The following is a 22,363-nucleotide window of genomic DNA, read 5'->3' as shown; positions in this document are numbered from 1 at the left end:
ACCATTTTATTTTTCACATCTAGCCCCTTTTGATTAATTAAAACTTCCACCCCACTAGTGGGAAAAACAAGTTGGAATTCCACCAGTCTGAATCTTTAGATATTATCAATGAAATAACAGTATCTACAGGTAATGCTTAAAGAAAGACAATAAAATTTCCTCTTTTTCTACCATTTCAACCATTAGTAGCTTTCCAATTTAGTTGTATATTTACCTCATGAAGAATGAAAGCTGCGGGGTTCTGCCCGGAGGGAGTAGTTTAGAGAAGTCATGTAAGAGAATCATGGAAGTACAATCTTGATAAGTTGTTTTTTTCCCATTGTCTATGGAATTTGCTATAGGATCCTATGGTTAATCACTTCCTTGAAATTTCAAAACAATGTAAATGAGACACTCTCATCCTTTCATTTTCTTTCTCACCTTCCCTATGATCCCAAGAAGATTTCAAGCTTTCTTTAAGTGAAGTTGGTATATCAATCACCAACAGATTTACCTAACCTCTTTTCCTCTGAATCATCAAAATCTTGAGAAATATGGAATGAACTATTCTGACAATCAGAATTTTTCATATAAAAAATCATAGTAAATTCTTCAAGGGACCAGCAAAAGATCTTGAGCACAGGAAATAATAGCAATTAATACAGACTATAACACCTTTCTTATTTCCTAATTCTATGCTCATCATAAAAGGATGGATTGAAAATCTTTGACACTGAAAACTTCCTTAAAACATACTATTACTAAAGTAAAAATACATGATACACATTAAAAGAACATATTTGTAACATGTATAACCAACAAAAGGTTAGTATTAACCACCCTTATGGCAGAAAATGAAGAGGAACTAAAAAGCCTCTTGATGAAAGTGAAAGAGAAGAATGAAAAAGTTGGCTTAAAGCTCAACATTCAGAAAACTAAGATCATGGCATTTGGTCCCACCACTTTGTGGGAAATAAATGGGGAAACAGTGGAAACAGTGTCAGACTTTATTTTGAGGGGGCTCCAAAATCACTGCAGATAGTGATTGCAGCCATGAAATTAAAAGACTCTTACTCCTTGGAAGGAAAGTTATGACCAACCTAGATAGCATATTCAAAAGCAGAGACATTACTTTGCCAACAAAGGTCCGTCTAGTCAAGGCTATGGTTTTTCCAGTAGTCATGTATGGATGTGAGAGTTGGACTGTGAAGAAAGCTGAGCGCCGAAGAATTGGTCCTTTTGAACTGTGGTGTTGGAGAAGACTCTTTAGAGTCCCTTGGACTGCAAGGAGATTCAACCAGTCCATTTTAAAGGAGATCAGTCCTGGGTGTTCTTTGGAAGGAATGATGCTAAGCTGAAACGCCAGTACTTTGGCCACTTCATGTGAAGAGTTGACTCATTGGAAAAGTCTCTGATGCTGGGAGGGATTGCGGACAGGAGGAAAACAGGACGACAGAGGATGAGATGGCTGGATGGCATCACCGACTCGATGGCGGTGAGTCTGAGTGAACTCCGAGAATTGGTGATGCACTGGGAGGACTGGCGTGCTGCGATTCATGGGGTCGGAAAGAGTCGGACACGACTGAATGACTGAACTGAACTGATTATATAAAGAAATGTTATTAATCAATCAATTAATAAAAGGATAAACAATCTAATAGGAAAATTTGCAAAATATATGAACAAGGATTTCACAGAAAAAGAGATACATATAGCCAATAAACACATGAAGATTTATTCAACCTCACTAGGAATGAGAAAATTCAAATTATGAATATTTAATTCATAAAAAATAAAGTCTGATAATACCAAGTATTCAAGAAGATAGGTACTGATTGAAATTGTTATATATGCAGATGGAAATATAAATTGGTACACTTGGGAGGGTGAAGACTATTATCTTGAAAAGTTGAATATTCACAAACTCTGATGACACAGAAATTTGAATTCTAGTCATATCCTCAAGAGAACTTTAGCACATATGTACCCAGAGACACATACAACAATGTTCTTGGCCGCATTGTTCTTAATTGGAAAAACGAAACAAATGCTCAATAATGAGACAGTAGAAATATAAATTGTGGCATATGCATACAAGGGCTTCCCTGGCAGCTCAGATGGTAAAGAATTCACCTCCAGTGCAGAAGACCCAAGTTTAATCCCTGAGTTGGGAACATCCCCTGGAGAAGGGAATGGCAACCCACACCAGTATTCTCACCTGGAGAATCCCAGGGACAGAGGATCCTGGTGGGCTACTGTCCTTGGGGTCACAAAGAGTCAGACACAACTGAGTGACTAAGCACGTACACATATCCATACAATGGAACATCAATAACATTACAAATAAGTGAACTGTACAACAACATAGAAGAATCATAGAAATATAACAGGAAAAAAGTATGCTCCCAAAAGACAACATATGATATGATTTTATACAGTCTGAAAACAGAAATTAAACAGTGATTTGCTAAAGAATCCACCTGCATTGCAGGAGACCCCAGTTTGATTCCTGGGTCGGGAAGATCTGCTGCAGAAGGGATAGGCTACTCACTCCAGTATTCTTGGGCTTCCCTTGCAGCTCAGCTGGTAGAGAATCTGCTTGCAATGTGGAGACCAGGGCTTGATCCCTGGTTAGGAAGATCCCTGGGGAAGGGAAAGGCTACCCACCTCAGTAGCCTGGCCTGGAGAATCCCATGAGGTCTCAGAAAGATGACTGAGAGGTTTTCACTTTCATGATTGCCAGCATGTGAGTGTGAGTGTTAAGAGTAATTTAATCAACAAAATGAGACTGTCTGTTTCTCCCTTTATCTGTTAATATCTGTTTTATGTATTTTGGTGCTCCTATGTTGGATGCATATATATTTACAGCTGTTACATCTTCTTGGATTGGTCCTTTGATCATTAGGTAATGGTTTGTCTCGGGTTATAGTCTTTGTTTGAAAATATACTTAGACATAAGTATTGCTACCCCAGTTTTCTTTTGATTTCCATGTGCATGGAATACATTTCCCCATCCACTCACTTTCAGTCTGGGTGTGCCTTTAGATCAGAAGTGATTCTTTTGTAGGCAGCATACACATGAGCCTTGTTTTGGTATCCATTCAGCCATTCTATGTCTTTTAATTGGACCATTTAGACCATTTAAACATTTAAAGTAATTATTGATAGGTATGTAGGGCCACCCAAGATGGGCAGGTCATGGTGGAAAGTTCTGACAAAACATGGTCCACTGGAGAAGGGAATGGCAAACCACTTCAGTATTCTTGCCTTGAGAACCCCATGAACAGTATGAAAAGGCAAAAATATAGGACACTGAAAGATTAACTCCCCAGGTCGATAGGTGCCCAATATGCTGCTGGAGATCAGTGGAGAACTAACTCCAGAAAGAGTGAAGAGATGGAGCCAAAGCAAAAACAACACCCAGTTATGGACATGACTGGTGATGGAAGTAAAGTCTGATGCTGTAAAGAGCAATATCACATAGGAACCTGAAATGTTAGGTCCATAAATCAAGGCAAATTGGAAGTGGTCGAACAAGAGATGGCAAGAGTGAACATCAACATTTTAGGAATCAGTGAACTAAAATGGACTGGAATGGGTGAATTTCACTCAGATGACCACTACATCTACTACTGTGGGCAAGAATCCCTTATAAATGGAGTAGCCATCATAGTCAACAAGAGATTCTGAAATGCAGTACTTGGATGCAATTTCAAAAACGACAGAATGATCTCTGTTCCTTTCCAAGGCAAAGTATTCAATATTACAGAAATCCAAGTCTATGACCCAACTAGTAATGCTGAAGAAGCTGAAGTTGAATGGGTCTATGAAGACTTACAAGGCCTTCTAGAACTAACAAATGAAAGAAATGTCCTTTTCATTATAGGGGACTGGAATGCAAAAGTAGGAAGTCAAGAAATACTTGGAGTAATGGACAGATTTGGCCTTGGAATACAGAATGAAGCAGGGCAAAGGCTAACAGAGTTTTGCCAAAAGAACACACCAGTCATAGCAAACACCCTCTTCCAATAAAACAACAGAGAACTCTACACATGGACATCACCAGATGGTCAATACTGAAATCAGATTGATTACATTCTTTGAAGCCAAAAATGGAGAACCTCTATACAGTCAGCAAAAACAAGACCAGGAGCTGACTGTGGCTCACATCATGAACTCCTTATTGCCAAATTCAGACTTAAATTGAAGAAAGTAGGGAAAACCACTAGACCATTCAGGTATGACCTAAATCAAACTGCTTATGATTATACAGTGGAAGTGACAAATAGATTCAAGGGTTAGATCTGAGTGCCTGAAGAACTATGGACAAAAGTTCATGACATTATATAGGAGGCAGAAATCAAGACCATCCCCAAGAAAAAGAAATGCAAAAAGGCAAAATGGTTGTCTGAGGAGGCTTCACAAACAGCAATGAAAATAAGAGAAGCAAAAGGCAAAGGAGAGGAAGAAAGATATACCCATTTGAATGCAGAGTTCCAAAGAATAGCAAAGAGCGATAAGAAAGCTTTCTTAAGTGAACAATGCAAAGAAATAGAGGAAAACAATAGAATGGGAAAGGCAAGCTATCTCTTCAAGAAAACTAGAGGTACCAAGGGAACATTTCATGGAAGATGGGCACTATAAAGGACAGAAATGGTATGGACCTAACAGAAGCAGAAGATATTAAGAAGAGGTGGCAAGAATACACAGAAGAACTATGCAAAAAAGATCTTCATGACCCAGATAATCACTATGGTGTGATCACTCACCTAGAGCCAGACATCCTGGAATGTGAAGTCCAGTGGGCCTTAGGAAGCATCACTACAAACAAAGCTAGTGGAGGTATTGGAATTGCAGTTGAGTTATTTCAAATCCTAAAAGATGATGCTGTAAAAGTGCTGCACTCAATATGCCAGCAAATTTGGAAAACTCAGCAGTGGCCACAGAACTGGAAAAGATCAGTTTTCATTCCAATCCCAAAGAAAGGAAATGCCAAAGAATGCTCAAACTACTGCACAATTGTACTCATCTCACATGCTAGCAAAGTAATGCTCAAAATTCTCTCAGCCAGGCTTTAAAAGTACATGAACCGTGGACTTCCAGATGTTCAAGCTGGATTTAGAAAAGGTAGAAGAACCAGAGATCAAATTGTCAACATCTGTTGGATCATTGATAAAGCAAGAGAGTTCCAGAAAAACATCTACTTCTGCTTTATTAACTGCACCAAAGTCTTTGACTGTGTGGATCACAACAAACTGAAAAATTCTGAAAGAGTTGAGAATACCAGACCACCTGACCTGCCTCTTGAGAAATCTGTATGCAGGTCAAGAAGCAACAGTTAGAACTGGACATGGAACAACAGATTGGTTCCAAATAGGAAAAGGAGTACGTCAAGGCTGTATATTGTCACCCTGCTTATTTAACTTCTATGCAGAGTACATCATGAGAGACGCTGGGCTGGAAGAAGCACAAGCTGGAATCAAGGTTGCTGGGAGAAATATAAATAACCTCAGATATGCAGATGACACCACCCTTATGGCAGAAAGTGAAGAGGAACTAAAGAGCCTCTTGATGAAAGTTAAAAAGGAGAGTGAAAAAGTCGGCTTAAAACTCAACGTTCAGAAAACTAAGATCATGGCATCCAGTCCCATCACTTCATGGCAAATAGATGGGGGAAAGTGTGGAAACAGTGGCAGACTTTATTGGGGGGTGGGGGTGCTCCTAAATCACTGCAGATGGTGATTGCAGCCATGAAATCAAAAGATGCTTGCTCCTTGGAGGAAAAGTTATGACCAACCTAGACAGCTTATTAAAAAGCAGGGACATTACTTTGCCAAGAAAGGTCCATATAGTCAAAGCTATGATTTTCCCAGGAGTCATGTATGGATGTGAGAGTTGGACTATAAAGAAAGCTGAGCGCTGAAGAATTGATGCTTTTCAACTGTGGTGTTGGAGAAGACTCTTGAGAGTCCCTTGGACTGCAAGGAGATCCAACCAGTCCATCCTAAACAAAATCAGTTCTGAATGTTCATTGGAAGGACTGATGCTGAAGCTGAAACTCCAATACTTTGGCCACCTGATACGAAGAACTGATCTTGGAAAAGACCCTGATGCTGGGAAAGATTGAAGGTGGGAGGAGAAGGGGACAGCAGAGGATGAGATGGTTGGATGGCATCATCGACTCAATGAAGATGACTTTGAGTAAATTCTGGGAGCTCATGATGGACAGGGAGGCCTGGCGTGCTGCAGTCCATGGGGTCGCAAAGAGTCAGCACAATTGAGCAACTGAACTGAATTGAACTGATGTACTTATTGTCATTTTGTTCATTGTTTTGGGGTTGTTTTTGTTGTTCTTTTTTGTTCCTTACTTCTTTTGTTCTCTGGGTTATCAATAGAAACAATTTCAGAAGGCTTGGCTCTTTTAACTGTGGAGACTGTCACAACAGGCTGGCTCCATATGACATCTGTCTGTATGCTTTGTTGCTATTTTCACCCTAGTTATTCTAAGACTGAACCACTTTTCTCCTTAAAATATCTCAATGTTCATAGTTTTGTCATCTAGATCTCACATATTACTAGTTAAATTTATCCCCAAATATCTTTTTTTTATTGTTATCATGAATGGAATATTTTCATCCATTATGTTTTTTAACTTGTTATTTAAATAAAAGGGAGAGTTACTGATTTCCATACATACAGTTTTGTCTCATGTCCACTGTGATGGGTTGCAGTTTTTTCTTGATTCTAAAGGAATAGAAATAATATACAAAGAAGAGAGTATTCCTTCTCTAAGATTCCAAGAGAGCGGAACCAGAAACCCAACTCTGTTGCAAGCCTAACATATGAAGGAAGACAAAGGCATCTTACAGTTAAAAAATGGCTGAGTCCAGAACAGGATTGGGGAAAAGGAAAGAACAAAATTGCCTGTGAAAAGGCTTAATGTGTTGCTAAGTGAATTGCTCACCCATGTGGAGACTAATGTATATGAGACCTATTATGGGTTGAATTGTGTCCCCCCAAAAGATGCTGAAGTACCAATCCCTAGTACCTCAGGATAGGACCTTATTCAGAAACAGAGTCTTTGGAGAAAATCACATTAAGATATGTCTTTAGGGTAAGCCCAAATCCAATATGACTGATGTCCTTATGAAAACGGAAAATTTGGACACAGAGACAGGTACATCTTGTGAAGTGGGAGGTGAAATCTCAGTGATGCATCTACAAGTTAAGGGATGCCGAAGTTTGGCGGCAAACAACCAAAAGTTAGGGGAGAGGCATAGGATAGATTTTCCCTCACACCCTTCAGAAGGAACTGCTGCTGCTGCTGCTGCTGCTGCTAAGTCACTTCAGTCATGTCCGACTCTGTGCGACCCCATAGACGGCAGCCCACCAGGCTCCCCCATCCCTGGGATTCTCCAGGCAAGAACATTGGAGTGGGTTGCCATTTCCTTCTCCAATGCATGAAAGTGAAAAGTGAAAGTGAATTCACTCAGTCGTGTCCGACTCTTTGCGACCCCATGGACTGAAGCCTATCAGGCTCCTCCGTCCATGGACTTTTCCAGGCAAGAGTACCGGAGTGGGCTGCCTTTGCCTTCTCCGTCAGAGGGAACTAGCCCTTCTGAAATCTTCATCTTAGACTTTCAGATTCCAGAACTATGAAACAACACATACACACTAGTCACTCAGTCGTGTTCAACTCTTTGAAACCTCATGAACTGTAGCACACCAGGCTCCCATCCATGGAATTTTCCAGGCAAGAATACTGGTGTGGGCTGCCATTTCCTTTTCCAAGGGATCTTCCTGACCCAGGGATCGAACCCAGGTCTCCTGCATTGCAGGCAAATTCTTCACCATCTCAGCCACTGTCTGCTGTCTGAGCCCCCAGTTTGTGGTGTTTTTCTACAGCAGCTCCAACAATCTGATACAAGATCCTCACTATAGAAAAGAAATTGTTCTCAAAGTGTAAGTGCTTCCAAGACCAGCAGCGTCAGAATCACCTGGAACTTGCTACAAAAGCAAACTCCTGGGTCCTCCTCTATATCTGCTGAATCAGCAACCTTGGGATGTTCTAAAGCACCTTCTACATTATTCTGATGCACTACAGTTTGAGAACCACAGCTCTGGAAAAATTCCACATTCCTGGGCAGTGGAAGGACTCTGAAAAATGGGAATCTGAAGCTGTTGGAATACACATAACAAAATTTACCATCTTTGGCCACCTCATGTGAAGAGTTGACTCATTGGAAAAGACTTTGATGCTGGGAGGGATTGGGGGCAGGAGGAGAAGGGGACGACAGAGGATGACATGGCTGGATGGCATCACTGACTTGATGGACATGAATCTGAGTGAACTCCAGGAGCTGGTGTTGGACAGGGAGGCCTGGCGTGCCACGATTCATGGGGTCGCAAAGAGTCGGACACGACTGAGTGACTGAACTGAACTGAACTGGAACATTTTAAGAGTGTATTTCAGTGGTATTAATTACATTCTTACAGCTGTACAACAGTCAGCACTGTTTGTCTTGCAGCACTGAAATTCTATACGTATTAAATAATAACTCTCCATTTCATCCTCCTTCCAGTCCCCAGGAACTGCCATTCTACTTTCTGTCTCTATGATTTAAATACATTTAAGTACCTAAGCAAAACAGTACAGAATTTTTTCTTTTCTTCACTGGCTTACATTACTTCACACGATGTCCCCAAGGTTCATCTATGTTGTAGCATTTCAGAATTTCCTTCCGTTTAAAGGTTGAGTAATATTCCGTTATCTGTATTTACCACATTCTTGCTTATTCATTTATCTATCAGTGGACATTTGGTTGTGTTCCTGTTTTGGCTACTATGCAGAATGCTTCTATGGACAAGATGTACATATGTCTTCAAGACCCTGCTTTCAATTCCTTGGGGTATATACCTAAAAGTAGAATTGCTATATCATATGGTAATTCTACCAATATTCTTTTGAGGAACTGCCATATTTTGTTCCATAGGGGCCATACCATTTTTTTTAATTTTATTTTTACTTTATTTTACTTTACAATACTGTATTGGTTTTGCCATACATTAACATGAATCTGCCACGGGTGTATATGAGCTCCCGATCCCCCTCCCACCTCCCACCCCATATCATCTCTCTGGATCATCCCCGTGCACCAGCCCCAAGCATCCTGCATCCTGCATCGAACATAGACTGGAGCCTAGTTTCCTACATGATAGTATACATCTTTCAATGCCATTCTCCCAAATCATCCCACCCTCTCCCTCTCCCTCAGAGTCCAAAAGTCCATTCTATACATCTGTGTCTCTTTTGCTGTCTCGCATACAAGGTCATCATTACCATCTTTCTAAATTCCGTATATATGTGTCAGTATACTGTATTGGTGTTTTTCTTTCTGGCTTACTTCACTCTGTATAATAGGCTCCAGTTTCATCCATCTCATTAGAACTGATTCAAATGTATTCTTTTTAATGGCTGAGTAATACTCCATTGTGTATATGTACCACAGCTTTCTTATCCATTCGTCTGCTGATGGACATCTAGGTTGTTTCCATGTCCTGGCTATTATAAACAGTGCTGCAATGAACATTGGGGTACATGGGTCTCTTTCAATTCTGGTTTCCTCGGTGTGGATGCCCAGCAGTGGGATTGCTGGGTCATAAGACAGTTATATTTGCAGTTTTTTAAGGAATCTCCACACTGTTTTCCATAGTGGGTGTACTAGTTTGCATTCCCACCAACAGTGTAAGAGGGTTCCCTTTTCTCCACACCCTCTCCAGCATTTATTGCTTGTAGACTTTTGGATTGCTGCCATTCTGATTAGTGTGAAGTGGTACCTCATTGTGGTCTTGATTTGCATTTCTCTGATAATGAGTGATGTTGAGCATCTTTTCATGTCTTTGTTAGCCATCCGTATGTCTTCTTTGGAGAAATGCCTATTTAGTTCTTTGGCCCTTTTTTTTTTTTAGATCGTTTATTTTTCTGCAGTTGAGCTGCATAAGTTGCTTGTATATTTTTGAGAGTAGTTGTTTGTCAGTTGCTTCATTTGCTATTGTTTTCTCCCATTCTGAAGGCTGTCTTTTCACCTTACTTATAGTTTCCTTTGTTGTGCAGAAGCTTTTAATTTTAATTAGATTCCATTTGTTTATTTTTGCTTTTATTTCCAGTATTCTGGGAGGTGGGTCATAGAGGATCCTGCTGTGATTTATGTCGGAGAGTGTTTTGCCTATGTTCTCCTCTAGGAGTGTTATAGTTTCTGGTCTTTCATTTAGATCTTTAACCAATTTTGAGTTTATTTTTGTGTGTGGTCTTAGAAAGTGATCTCGTTTCATTCTTTTACAAGTGGTTGACCAGTTTTCCCAGCACCACTTGTTAAAGAGATTGTCTTTACTCCATTGTATATTCTTGCCTCCTTTGTCGAAGATAAGGTGTCCATAGGTGTGTGGATTTCTCTCTGGGCTTTCTATTTGGTTCCATTGATCTCTATTTGTGTCTTTGTGCCAGTACCATACTGTCTTGATGACTGTGGCTTTGTAGTAGAGCCTGAAGTCAGGCAGGTTGATTCCCCCAGTTCCATTCCTCTTTCTCAAGATTGCTTTGGCTATTCGAGGCTTTTTGGATTTCCATACAAATTATGAAATTATTTGTTCTAGCTCTGTGAAAAATACCATTGCTAGCTTGATAGGGATTGCATTGAATCTGTAGATTGCTTTGGGTAGTATACTCATTTTCACTATATTGATTCTTCCGATCCATGAACATGGTATATTTCTCCACCTATTAGTGTCCTCTTTGATTTCTTTCATCAGTGTTTTATAGTTTTTGATATATAGGTCTTTAGTTTCTTTAGGTAGGTATATTCCTAAGTATTTTATTCTTTTCATTGCAATGGTGAATGGAATTGTTTCCTTAATTTCTTTTTCTACTTTCTCATTATTAGTGTATAGGAATGCAAGGGATTTCTGTGTGTTGATTTTATATCCTGCAACCTTACTATATTCATTGATTAGCTCTAGTAATTTTCTGGTGCAGTCTTTAGGATTTTCTATGTAGAGGTTCATGTCATCTGCAAACGGTGAGAGTTTTACTTCTTATTTTCCAATTTAGATTCCGTTTCTCTCTTTTTCTGCTCTGATTGCTGTGGCCAAAACTTCCAGAACTATGTTGAATAGTAGCGGGGAAAGTGGGGACCCTTGTCTTGTTCCTGACTTTAGGGGAAATGCTTTCAATTTTTCCCCATTGAGGATAATGTTTGCTGTGGGTTTGTCATATATAGCTTTTATTATGTTGAGGTATGTTCCTTCTATTCCTGCTTTCTGGAGAGTTTTTATCATAAACGGATGTTGAATTTTGTCAAAGGCCTTCTCTGCATCTATTGAGATAATCATATGGCTTTTATTTTTCAATTTGTTAATGTGGTGAATTACATTGATTGATTTGCGGATATTGAAGAATCCTTGCATCCCTGGGATAAAGCCCACTTGGTCATGGTGTATGATCTTTTTAATGTGTTGTTGAATTCTGATTGCTAGAATTTTGTTAAGGATTTTTGCATCTATGTTCATCAGTGATATTGGCCTATAGTTTTCTTTATTTGTGGCATCTTTGTCAGGTTTTGGTATTAGGGTGATGATGGCCTCATAGAATGAGTTTGGAAATTTACCTTCCTCTGCAATTTTCTGGAAGAGTTTGAGTAGGATAGGTGTTAGCTCTTCTCTAAATTTTTGGTAGAATTCAGCTGTGAAGCCGTCTGGACCTGGGCTTTTGTTTGCTGGAAGATTTCTGATTACAGTTTCAATTTCCGTGCTTGTGATGGGTATGTTAAGATTTTCTATTTCTTCCTGGTTCAGTTTTGGAAAGTTGTACTTTTCTAAGAATTTGTCCATTTCTTCCACATTGTCCATTTTATTGGCATATAATTGCTGATAGTAGTCTCTTATGATCCTTTGTATTTCTGTGTTGTCTGTTGTGATCTCTCCATTTTCATTTCTAATTTTATTGATTTGATTTTTCTCTCTTTGTTTCTTGATGAGTCTGGCTAATAGTTTGTCAATTTTATTTACCCTTTCAAAGAACCAGCTTTTGGTTTTGTTGATTTTTGCTATGGTCTCTTTTGTTTCTTTTGCATTTTTTCTGCCCTAATTGTTAAGATTTCTTTCCTTCTACTAACTCTGGGGTTCTCCAATTCTTCCCTTTCTAGTTGCTTTAGGTGTAGAGTTAGCTTATTTATTTGACTTTTTTCTTGTTTCTTGAAGTATGCCTGTATTGCTATGAACCTTCCTCTTAGCACTGCTTTTATAGTGTCCCACAGGTTTTGGGTTGTTGTGTTTTCATTTCCATTCGTTTCTATGCATAATTTGATTTCTTTTTTGATTTCTTCTGTGATTTGTTGGTTATTCAGCAGCATGTTGTTCAGCCTCCATATGTTGGAATTTTTAATAGTTTTTCTCCTGTAATTGAGATCTAATCTTAATGCATTATGGTCAGAAAAGATGCTTGGAATGATTTCGATTTTTTTTAATTTATCAAGGTTAGATTAATGGCCCAGATGTGATCTATCCTGGAAAAGGTTCCGTGAGCACTTGAGAAAAAGGTGAACTTCATTGTTTTGGGGTGAAATGTCCTATAGATATCAATTAGGTCTAACGGGTCTATTGTATCATTTAAAGTTTGCATTTCTTTGTTAATTTTCTGTTTAGTTGATCTGTCCATAGGTGTGAGTGGGGTATTAAAGTCTCCCACTATTATTGTGTTATTGTTAATTTCCCCTTTCATACTTGTTAGCATTTGTCTTACATATTGCGGTGCTCCTATATTGGGTGCATATATATTTATAATTGTTATATCTTCTTCTTGGGTTGATCCTTTGATCATTATGTAGTGACCTTCTTTGTCTCTTTTCACAGCCTTTGTTTTAAAGTCTATTTTATCGGAGATGAGTATTGCTACTCCTGCTTTCTTTTGGTCTCTATTTGCGTGGAATATCTTTTTCCAGCCTTTCACTTTCAGTCTGTATGTGTCCCTTGTTTTGAGGTGGGTCTCTTGTAGGCAGCATATAGAGGGGTCTTGTTTTTGTATCCATTCAGCCAGTCTTTGTCTTTTGGTTGGGGGCATTCAACCTATTTACATTTAAGGTAATTATTGATAAGTATGATCCCATTGCCATTTACTTTATTGTTTTGGATTCGGGTTTATATGCCCTTTTTGTGTTTCCTGTCTAAAGAATATCCTTTAGCATTTGCTGGAGAGCTGGTTTGGTGGTGCTGAATTCTCTCAGCTTTTGCTTGTCTGTAAAGCTTTTGATTTCTCCTCCATATTTGAATGAGATCCTTGCTGGGTACAGTAATCTGGGCTGTAGGTTATTTTCTTTCATCACTTTAAGTATGTCTTGCCATTCCTTCCTGGCCTGAAGAGTCTCTATAGAAAGATCTGCAGTTATCCTTATGGGAATCACCTTGTGTGTTATTTGTTGTTTTTCCCTTGCTGCTTTTACTATTTGTTCTTTGTGTTTGGTCTTTGTTAATTTGATTAATATATGTCTTGGGGTGTTTCGCCTTGGGTTTATCCTGTTTGGAACTCTCTGTGTTTCTTGGACTTGGGTGATTATTTCCTTCCCCATTTTAGGGAAGTTTTCAACTATTAACTCCTCAAGTATTTTCTCATGGTCTTTCTTTTTGTCTTCTTCTTCTGGGACTCCTATAATTCAAATGTTGGAGCGTTTCATATTGTCCTGGAGGTCTCTTGAGGTTGTCCTCATTTCTTTTAATTCGTTTTTCTTTTTTCCTCTCTGATTCATTTATTTCTACCACTCTATTTTCTATTTCACTAATCCTATCTTCTGCTTCCATTATTCTATTTGTTCCCTCCAGAGTGTTTCTGATCACATTTATTGCATTATTCATTATATATTGACTCTTTTTTATTTCTTCTAGGTCCTTGTTAAACCTTTCTTGCATCTTCTCAATCCTTGTCTCCAGGCTATTTATCTGTGATTCCATTCTGATTTCAAGATTTTGGATCATTTTCACTATCAATATTCGGAAGTCTTCCTCAGGTAGATTCCCTATCTCTTCCTCTTTTGTTTGGTTTGGTGGGCATTTCTCCTGTTCCTTTACCTGCTGGGTATTCCTCTGTCTCTTCATCTTGGTTATATTGCTGCGTTTGGGGTGGCCTTTCTATATTCTGGGAATTTGTGACTGTTCCTTTACCTGCTGGATATTCCTCTGTCTATTCATCTTGGTTATATTGCTGCGTTTGGGGTGGCCTTTCTATATTCTGGGAATTTGTGGAGTTCTCTTTATTATGGAGTTTCCTCACTGTGGGTGGGTTTGTATCAGTGGCTTGTCAAGGTTTCTTGGTTAGGGAGGCTTGTGTTGGAGTTCTGGTGGGTGGAGCTGGATTTCTTCTCTCTGGAGTGCTATGAAGTGTCCAGTAATGGGTTATGAGACGTCAATGGTTTTGGAGTAGTTTTGAGCTGCCTGTATATTGAAGCTCAGGGCTATGTTCCTGTGTTGCTGGAGAATTTGCGTGGTATGTCTTGCTCTGGAACTTGTTGGCCCTTGGGTGGTGCTTGGTTTCAGTGTAGGTATGGAGGCATTTGATGAGTTTCTATCAAATAATGTTCCCTGGATTCAGGAGTTCTCTGGTGTCCTGAGGATTTGGACTAAAGCTTCCTGTTTCTGGTTTTCAGTTTTATTTTTACAATAGCCTCAAGACTTCTCCATCTATACAGCACAAAACATCTAGGTTAAAGATGAAATGTTTCTCCACATTGAGGGACACCCAGAGAGGTTCACTGAGTTACATGGAGAAGAGAAGAGGGAGGGGGTAGTTAGAGGTGACTGGAATGAGATGAGGTGGTATCAAAAGAGGAGAGAGCAAGCTAGCCAGTAATCACTTCCTTATGTGCACTCCACAGTCTAGACCGCTCAGAGGTGTTCACGGAGTTATACAGGGAAGAGGAGAGGGAGGAAGTAGACAGAGGTGGCCAGGAGGATAAAAGAGGGAAATGAAAAGCAGAGAGACAGATCCTGCCAGTAACCAGTTCCCTGAGTGTTCTCCACTGTCTGGAACACACAGAGATTCACAGAGTTGGATAGAGAAGAGAAGGGGGAGGGAAGAGACAGAGGCCACCTGGTGGAGAAAAAGGAGAGTCCAAAGGAGGAGAGAGTGGTCAAGGTAGTAATCTCACTCTCAGGTAAAATTGGGTACTGAAGATGGGGTTTTTAAATGTACAAAATTGACAACAAATACCAAAAAGCAAGGATTAAAAATCTGGAGTAGAGATTGGATTTTCAAAAATACAATATTAAAGAAAAGAAGAAGAAGAAAAATAAAAACAAACAAACAAAAAGCCACAAGAATTATTAAACAACAACAACAACCACAAAAAGACTATATACAGCATTTGCTTTAAAAATAGGGTCTTTTTTTTGAGTAATAATAGGTTATAAAAATAATAATTAGAGAAATAGAGAACTTAAAAATTTAAGAAAGTTAAAAGAAGAAGAAGAAACAATCACACAACCACATCAACTCAAAAAAAAAAAAAAGTGATCGTAAAAGTAGTAAAAGTATATCTGGCCCTTTCTCTGGTGTTGTGGGCTGTGTGGGGTCACTTCCAAGGCGGTTCCCTCTGTTTAACTTCCTCTGTTTGCTGGTCTCTTCAGTGTCTGATTTCCATCTTGACACAGGGAGGGTGGTGGTGGACACTTTTTTTTTTTTAGGCTCACTGTTCAGTCACGCTTTAGGGAGGGAGGGATGCTGCAAACAAATACTACTGGCGTGTGCTTGCAGTATCTCATCCAGGCTGGGCTTGCCCCTGCTCGCGGCACACACTGCTCAGGCTCTACATTGCTCCGCCAGGGAACCGTCTGAGGCTGGCCCTAGGCTTCATGCACCTCCCCGGTCTAAGCCGCTCAGGCTCGGCGCTCAGGAAGACCTCAGAGGCGCAGATTTGTTGGGCCTGCATTTTGTGTCCTTCCCAGGTCCGAGTAGCTCAAGAGTTTGGCGAGCACAATCGCTGCGACTTATGGCCATAGGGGCCATACCATTTAACATCCTCACCAACAGCGCATAAGGGTTCAATTTCTCCACGTTTTTTTCATCATTTATTATTTTCTTCTTTTTTAATAAAGATCATCCTAAAGATATGAGGTGATATCTCATTATAGTTTTGATTAGCATTTTCCTAGTGATTAGTTGTATAGGACATTTTTTTCTTGTGCTTAATCAGATTTTTATATCTTCTTTAGAGAAATGTCTGTTCAAGTCTTATGCCCATCTTTGAATTGAGTTTGTTATTGTTGTTGCTGTTATTTAGGAGTTCTCTGTATATTGGACATTAATCTCATGTCAAATATAAGATTTGCAAATATTTTTCCCATTCTGACTTTTTTTGCTCTGTTAACAGTCTTATATATTTTTTTTTTAATTTTCATGAAGTGCAATTTGTCTACTTCTTTTTTTTTTTTTTTTGCCTGTTCCTTTAGTATTATATCCAAGAAATCATTGCCAAATTCAGCATTGTGAAGCTTTTGCCCTACAAACTCATATACATCTCTCAGCACTCAGCTCAGAAGTGCTGTGGTCACCAGCCCTTATACTCCAGCAGAATTAGGTGTCATGTAGCCCCTCAGTAATATTTCGGTTATACCTAAGATCCTTCATATTATCCTTCTGTTTTTGTGTGAAAGTCTGTCCTGCCAGACACTGAACAAAGCACGTGCAATCTTTGCGTCTCCCATACCAGCAGAGTGTAGCTGCTCCTTGCATGCTTGTTACAGCGCATGGAGGTACATGTGCAAACAATTTTACATCTGCTTTGGACCATGGTTGGAAGGAGCTATGGGGACCAGGCTGTCACAGGGAGGAGGAATGCACACGAATTTGGCTCCAGACTCTTTATTCCCCAACTTCAGCCCCTTAGTGACTTGTTAAGACCAGCCTGGAGTCATGTGCACAGAGCAGAATAACCAGCCCAATGGAGAGACCGGTTTATTTCTATTTTAATGGGTAATAGTTTATTTCAGTGAACCAGAAGTTGGCAGCATAATATCCTTCATGGGGGATGCCACACGTGCATCACTGCCCCATCAGACCTGAGTTTCTCCCTGACAGGTGAGCTGCCTCATCTTGCCTGGGAGAGAGACAAGCTGAGGAGGAAGAAGAAACAGGATCTCAGCATCACATGCCAGCAGCTAAGGACCCTTGTCTCAGACTGTACACTTGTGGAGGGATGGGTCCTAAGTAAACTCGCTTACTCTTGACAACTCAGACCCTGAGCAGCCCAAGGGCTCCCTGCTCATCCTGCCTCTGGCCATGAGACACCCCACAGCGACTAGGAAAAACAGGAGTTGAGTGATGTCTGGCCTGCGCAGACGCGAAGGCTGCCACAGGTGAGAGCTGAGTCCACCTGCTCTTGGCATCAGGGCACATTGTGACTGACAACCAGAGAGAGAGCACACGGTCTGGAGGAGGGTGGCCTGAGTGAGGCCAAGGCTGTCCAGGATTCTCCCAATAAGCCCCTGACCCAGTGAGAATCTGTGCAGACACTGGTCAGGAACGAAGAGGTCAAGTTTTGCTCTGAAAAGCTAAACCTCGGATCAAATATGACAACATCTTGTGTTTCTCAAGCAATCTCAGCTCCAAAAGTTTTCCACAGGATGCTCCTGCACACAAGCCTCACCCAGCTCACGCAACTGAGCAGCTTATCCCAAGGTTGAGCAAAAACTGTCGTGCTTCTGAAGCCCCAACCCTTCCAGTTCAGTCCTCAAAGGTACATGATGTCAGTGCCTGGACAGAGGATCCTATAGCCCTGGCCCCGGACATTCCCACACACATTCACACCATGGTCATACCATACTCACACACACAGAGACACCCCGAAGCACCCAGTGAGCCCCTCAAGGATTCACATGATCCACATTAGACCTGGCGACTCTGCCTCCAGCACACAAGGCTCTGACTACTCTCTCATTACTAAATACGTGCACTAGACAAATCCATAGGGAATTCCTGTGAAAACAAGAGGCAGAAAACAGTATTAAGAAATGTGCTAGAAACAGCCTGTTTAGGTCGCCTTAGAGATTCTGTGCCCAGTACTCCAGCCTGACTTGGAACAATTCGCTCCGTGGACAATGGTGGTGCATCTGGCCTCAGACTTGGACTGTTTCCCACCCTGAGACCAAGAACCAGTCCTCAGAGAGGGCCCCTGGTCTGCCAGAAGCTTGAAAGAAGAAACTCACGTGTACAGGAAGAATATCCCCAAACACCTATGAAGGCGCCGTGACCATGTTAGCAGGTTTACTCACTCTGACCCTGTCCACACTTTTCTTGTTCCCCTTTAAAGCCTCAGATTCTCAACAATAAATTATGACTGCTTTTCATTTTATATCAAAGGCTCAGCCCCCAAGAAGGATATTATGCTGCCTACTTCTGGTTCACTGAAATTAACTATCACTCATTACAGTAGAAATAAACCTGTCTCTCCATTGGGCTGGTTATTCTGCTCTGTGCACATGACTCCAGGCTGGTCTTAACAAGTTACCAAGGGGCTGAAGGTGAGGAATAAGGAGTCTGGAGCCAAATTTCTTCATTCCAAACCACAACTCTCCCATGTATACCCTGGGATGTGGGATGAGGTTCCTGAACCTCACAGTGCTTCAGCTTCCTCATCTATAAAATGGATCTGGTAAAAGCTCAGAGGTCAAGAATAGATTAAATGAGACAATACACATATACCCATAGAGGAGAATCAGGCTGTAGTAAAATAAATGTTACCTAACATAACTGAATTTTATGCCTTTTCTATTATGAGTTCAGAAGGGCAAAATGACTCGCAATCGCCAAGGGGTAAGTAAAAAGATGCAGCTTTCTGGGCATCACAAAATCAGGCCACAGGTATTGCCAGGCTGTGGTCAGTACATTTCCCCCCACATTTCACAGGGAGTTTTTACGAGGTACCAGTAAGTCATTACATGAGACCCTAGCTTTCATTCTCTGATACATTCTGCCATTCTTTCCAAAGGGGAAACAGTATTTGCTCAGTAACTGATACCATTTCAAGACCAGTCAAAGTAAGATCTTTCCATTTTCCTGGATTCAGTCACTTAGCAGCTCTGCATTCCCAACAGCCTAGGGCACCATATATGCTCTTACTCGTCCTCAGCATGCTCTCTCTCTCCCCAAGCCCCAGCCTCCACTGAATGCTTCTCTCTCACAGGTCTCTTCCCTTGCCTGGCTCAGAATTTCAGAGAGAAGCAGGACAGGAGCCATCAGAGAATCTAGGTCAGGGGAACACGGACCATAGGAACATATGCCCAGCCTTAGTCACTTCCTCAGTCTCTACACTCAGGAAATCACCCCCAGCCAGCAGCCCCATGTACCTGAGAGAACCAAACAGATTATGCCCCAGTCTCTGGAAGAAGCCAGTGTTGGTGTGGTACCTTAGCAGGGAGCTGTTCCTCCAGTGCTGCAGGGGGGATTTGTTGGGCACATGCCAGATGCCCAGGTCCTGGGCCTGGATGTCATAGTAGCCAGGGTTCTGCAGAGGGATACACACTCAGCCTTACTGACCTGGGAGGTGCCACCAGCCAAAGACCCACACACACAGCCCTCACTTGAGCTGAGAGCTCAGGGCTCCAGGGGAGCAGGTGGCAGCAGTGACGGATACCCACCCTCCTCTAGCAGACGAGGAGACTGCACTACCCAAACAGCCTTGGTGGGAGGAAGCTGTGATTCAAGACATGGACTTCTGTCTTTCTTCTTCTCCAGCCCCACCTCCACATCCCCATCTCCCACCCTCCCTTCCACATGCTCTGTTCCAGCCGCACCCTGCTCCCCATCCTCTCTACCTGGAAACTCAGTCCACCCACCTTGTAGTCATCGCTGGTGGCTGCCTCTGCAGACCCAGACGTGTTGTAGTTGGCCTAGTTTCTGTCACCCTCAGTGTAGTCAACCCTGTTGCCCCGCTGACTGGACCAGCAATCACCCAATGTGCATTTCCCACACATGTTGTTCTCATAGACGCTGGCCACCAGGGTCCAGCCACCACCCCCAGAGGTCATATCACAGAAGGTCTGGTAGATAACACCATTCTCAGTGTGGAGGTGATACAGGCCATCTGCAGAGGGAACGAGCCCAGAGACCCCCCTGTCTGAGAGCACAGGGTCCATCTCAGGCCCCCAACCAAATGATCCAGCAAACCAGAAACATGGCCAAAGGGTTCCTCTACTGAGTCTTATCACTGAGTGTCCCTACTGGCACAAGAGTTTCCCTGAGTTCAGAAGACCATGCCCCATGACTGAGGCAGAGCATAGAGCTATCAAAACTTCCAGTGATATTCCTCAACAACTTAAACATGGAAACCCAGCAATTCCACTCCTAGATATAGACCCAAGGCAATTGGAAACAGCAACTGACATGCTTGTACACCAGTGTTCACTGCAGCATTATTCACAACAAGAACCCACCAACAGATGAGTGGATAAACAAGCTGTGGTGTATACATACAATGCATAGGAAGGAGGACTTCCCTGGTCATACAGTGGATAAGAATCCCTCTGCCAATATAGGGGACACAGGTTCAATCCCTGGTCTGGGAAGATTCCATATGTTGTTGTTGTTCAGTCACTAAGTTCTGTCCGATTCTTTGTGACCCCATGGACTGCAGCACACCAGGCTTTCCTGTCCTTCACTGTCTTCCGGAGTTTGCTCAGACTCAGGTCCATTGAGCTGATGATGCCATCCAACCATGTCATCCTCTGTTGCCCCCCTTCTCCTCCTGCCTTCAATCTTTCCCAGCATCAGGGTCTTTTCCAGTGAGTCAGCTCTTTGCATCAGGTGGCCAAAGTATTGGAGCTTCAGCTTCAGTATCAATCTTTCCAATGCTTTTCTTTGGGATTGACTGGTTTGATCTCCTTGCTGTTCAAGGGACCCTCAAGAGTCTTCTCCAACATCACAGTTCAAAAGCATCAAGATTCCACATAGCACAGAGCAACTAGGCCCATGTACCACAACTACTGAAGCCCAGACACCCAGAGCGTGTTCTCCACAACGAAAGAAGCCACCTCAGTGAAGAGCAGGCCCATTGCCACAGCTAGATAAAATCTGTGCAGCAACAGAGACCCAGCGCAATCAAAAGCAAATAAATAAATTATTTTTTAAAAGGAATGAGGTTCTGACACTGCTACATGGATAAGCCTTGAAAACATGAAGTAAAATGAGACATTAAAAGCAAGTATTAGTTACTCAGTCGTGTCCAATTCTTTGTGACCCCATGGACTATATAGCCTGCCAGACTCTTCTGTCCATGGAATTCTCCAGGCAAGAATACTGGAGTGGGTTGCCATTTCCTTCTCCAAATACTCCATTATTCCATATATATGAAGTACTTAGAAAAGTCATCGAGACATTAAGTAGAACAGAATTTACCAGGGACTGGGGGAGGAGAGGAATATGAAGTTATTGTGGATGAGTACAGAGTTTCTGTCTGAGGTGATGAAAAAGCTTGGGAAATCGTGATGATAGCTGCATAACACTGTGTAGACAATGCTACTTAAAGTGATAAAATAGCGATTTTTAAGCTATCTAAACTTTATCAAGATTTTAAAAAATCTCCTAGTGGGACTTCCCTGGTGGTCCAGTGGTTAAGAATCCACCTACCAATGCAGGGGACACCAGTTCAGTCCCTGGTTCAGGAAGATTTTACATGCCACGGGGCAACTAAGACCATGTGCCACAACTGCTGAAGCCCCCATGCCCTAGAGCTCACGCTTCACAACAGGAGGAGCCACTGTGATGGGAAAATGGTGCTCCACAGCGAGAGAGCAGCCCCCACTCACTGCAACTAGAGAAAATCCTCACTCAGCAACAAAGATCAAAAATAAATAAATAGGCAAAATTTTAAAAAAAACTCTCAGTGGACTTAGACCTTACTGTCCTTCTGGGCCCAGTGTCAACACTCCATCACCTACCGCACGCACTGCAGCACCTGGCTCTGATTTTCTTGTAGCTTCTGGGTAGAGATGGAGAGAAAAATGACAGGTCCATTTCTCTTTCCATGTCATAACCAAAGTATTGACCACAACTAGATAATATACAGAGTTTTATTCTTACTACTGGTTTGACACAAAGCCTGGGCTCTCCTTGCTTCCACCTCAAACCCATTCCTCCACTGGAGCAAAGCCTTACTGCCTGGGATGTAAGGCCCTGCAGTGTCCAACATCCCACTGGCCCAGCATCCACCACAGGCTTATTGCATCCCTCCTTCCACATGACCTCATGCTACTGGGCACTGCCTTGGGCACTGGGCTCTCAAAGAAATCATACATTCCCCCAAGAGTTTACGTCCACAGAAATATATGTTGAGAAGAATAAATTTAA

General features: G+C 41.6%; 1 pseudogene; it reads right to left on the bottom strand.

Annotated features, from left to right (window-relative positions):
• Positions 1-18,776: 18,776 nt before the first annotated feature.
• On the bottom strand, positions 18,777-22,047 carry LOC128044837 (intelectin-1-like; annotated as a pseudogene).
• Positions 22,048-22,363: the final 316 nt, after the last annotated feature.

Source organism: Budorcas taxicolor, chromosome 3 (genome assembly GCF_023091745.1).
Source record: "Budorcas taxicolor isolate Tak-1 chromosome 3, Takin1.1, whole genome shotgun sequence".
NCBI classification, from domain to species: Eukaryota; Metazoa; Chordata; class Mammalia; order Artiodactyla; family Bovidae; genus Budorcas; species Budorcas taxicolor.
This window is presented reverse-complemented; position numbering and strand designations above follow the sequence as displayed.